The following is a 2,577-nucleotide window of genomic DNA, read 5'->3' as shown; positions in this document are numbered from 1 at the left end:
TGGTTGTGTCCTAATCTGATACCCTATGTAGAGGAGCCTGCCATCCAAGCCAACCCTACCTGGGTTGCCTTCACCAACATAAGCTCCCCTACCTACCAAATATTTGTTTATAATGTAGCCCTGCCCGGGTCACAACTACTTAATACAGATACTTCACCTGATCTGGTCCAATTGCCAAATTAGTGGATCCACCTGATCCAAATCTTATTTCATTTATGAAAAATATTTATTTTTAATTCTTATGCAAACTTTTAGAAATGATCCATAGCCCGAAAAACATTTATCAAGACATGGTCAAGGAGATGACGACTTGCCGGATAGTGCTTCGACCAACTCGGAACCACCAGATGTGACTCCTACGAGTCTGAGATCGACTCCTGATAATTATTTCACAAACATGTTTATAATGCCTAATTAAAATCTAAACATCCAGCAACACGGCCATGTTGGGCAAGCCATAATTAATTAACTAGGTACTGATACGTCCTAGTGTTTCATTGAGATATAAAATGCATCTAAGCCATCCAAATCAGAGTAGCATGCACGTATGTCATCCAGTCCAGAGAGTGGTAAAAGAAATGATAAGTAAAAGGAAACATTAGCCTAGTACTGCACTACTAGTACTTCGTTGGTTAAGCCCCAGCCCGTGTCTATCCAGAAAGACTACTCAACTTCTCTGATGTCCCACGAACAGAACCAGCCCGCTCACCTCTCTCTCTCCCCCAAGAACAGAGCACGGCCGCCGTCGCCTAGATCTGCCCCGTACGGGCATCTCCGGCGACACGGCGGACACCTATAGATTCCCCTCGTCTCCCTCTACCATTTCCCCCTATTTATTTGATCGGCCACCACCAAAAACGCCGCCACCACTCAATCCTAGCGCCGCTCGATCCAGGTCTGGTGGGCTTGCCACCGGCTGCAGCGGCAACGACGTATCCATGCCTACATCCTCCCCCCAGCGCAGCCACACACACAAGGCGTGCAGCCACGAGCGTCGGGCGCGTGCGGCTTCACCGGCGCTGCTCGGTTGCCATGGCTTTGCTGCTAACGGTGTGGACTAGCCACATCCTACTGCTACTACTGGTAAGTACTAATCCTGATTCCTTCTCCATGAAGTGCTCCAAATTTCACAACAAGTTCCTGCTATATATGAACGTGGGTGTGCATATATTGTTCATTTTATCTCAGGCCCTACTATTCCCCTCTCAGCCATGTTGCCTTCTTTTGCTTTGTTTATCTCAAGGCCATGAAATTAATCAAGATTTAATCTATCGTGTGGTCATGGTATTGCTACTGATTAGATCTAAATGCTATTCCTAACTTGTGCTACTCATCCTTGAACACCATATAGAAGTAAACAGTGGCAGTGAAATTCCAAAAATAATTACTTGCGAGTAGTTTATAAACATCAATCACTCAATGTTTGCTACAGATTGGCAGGGATTAATAATTAGGACAAGGTAGTATACACAGGTAGGTTGATCTTTTGGATACACACATACATGTCTTAGCAAGTTGCTAGTATTAGGATTTGATTCTTGGCATGTTAGATCTAGTACAAGCCACGGATGTCATTCATAGAAACTTTTACAAGCTTTTGCAATTGATCTAATTAGTTTTGACTAACTTGGGTGTTTACGCAAACATTTTGTTCTTTTTACTGCAAGCTAAATAGATCAAGGTGAATAGATGCTCATGGACTGATTCAAACCGAGGTGGAGATAGATAAGAAGTCAAGCAAGAAGGGCTAACACAACAAGGTACTTGATAAGTACCTGGTGGCGCATGCAACCCAAAGAGCTTCACAGCAGTGGAGGATAGTAGTGTGGCAGAAAGTGAAAAGGCAAGGTGAAAAGGCAGAGGGGTTTCTCTAGCGGATGATTGTGTGTGGCCACAGTGAAAGGGATGACTCCTATTTAAAGTGGGGTGAACAGCTATGTCGGTTTGGAGACGCATTACATCTGGCATGCATGCGTGGTTACTCTTGCATGCATGCCTCCACTTGTGTCTCTTGTGGGCTGTATTAGGGACAAGTGTGAATTTACTTGGCTGACCATTAGTTGGCATTTACTTTGTGTGAGAGAAATGAGACAAGGGTCTATAAAATATAGGGAGGTTTGTAGAAGAATTGTTGTGTATGACTAAATGCTATTTCCTGTAAAAATATATTAAAAGTAGTTGTTTCTATTATTTTAATTAATGTTTAGGCAACGCTGTTGAAATTATCGTTATCTAATTTATTTATTTATTTATTATTATTATTATTTTATGGTTTTTACATCCTTTCCCTGTAACATCTCAAATTTTTAATTTGGAATGTTATACAGTAGATCATCATTGCATATCATATTTATTGCATTTTGGTTGATCCTAGAAATTTTTCCAAACTCAAGGACCCTTGGAGAGAGTTGGGAATTTCGTTATTTTCATATTTGAGTTGTTTCAAATTTTGAAAATAGGATCTTTTGATTTTATTTATTTTATCTTTAATTATTTCTATTACAAAAAAATATGAGAGAGGGAATAAAATGACTTTCCCAAAATAAAGAAATATTGAGGATTTAATAAAAAATCAAA

The 2,577-nt window shown here is 40.7% G+C and overlaps 1 long non-coding RNA gene across 1 annotated transcript; it reads left to right on the top strand.

The window, feature by feature from the left end:
• The first annotated feature begins 637 nt into the window (after nucleotides 1-637).
• On the top strand, nucleotides 638-2,196 carry LOC123051969 (uncharacterized). The gene is made up of 2 exons (XR_006424385.1): nucleotides 638-1,083; nucleotides 1,668-2,196. It is a non-coding gene; the product is annotated as an uncharacterized lncRNA (long non-coding RNA).
• Nucleotides 2,197-2,577: the final 381 nt, after the last annotated feature.

Source organism: Triticum aestivum, chromosome 1A (assembly GCF_018294505.1).
Source record: "Triticum aestivum cultivar Chinese Spring chromosome 1A, IWGSC CS RefSeq v2.1, whole genome shotgun sequence".
Taxonomy (NCBI): domain Eukaryota; kingdom Viridiplantae; phylum Streptophyta; class Magnoliopsida; order Poales; family Poaceae; genus Triticum; species Triticum aestivum.
Note: the sequence above shows the minus strand (reverse complement) of the source record. Positions and strands in the feature narration are given on the sequence as shown.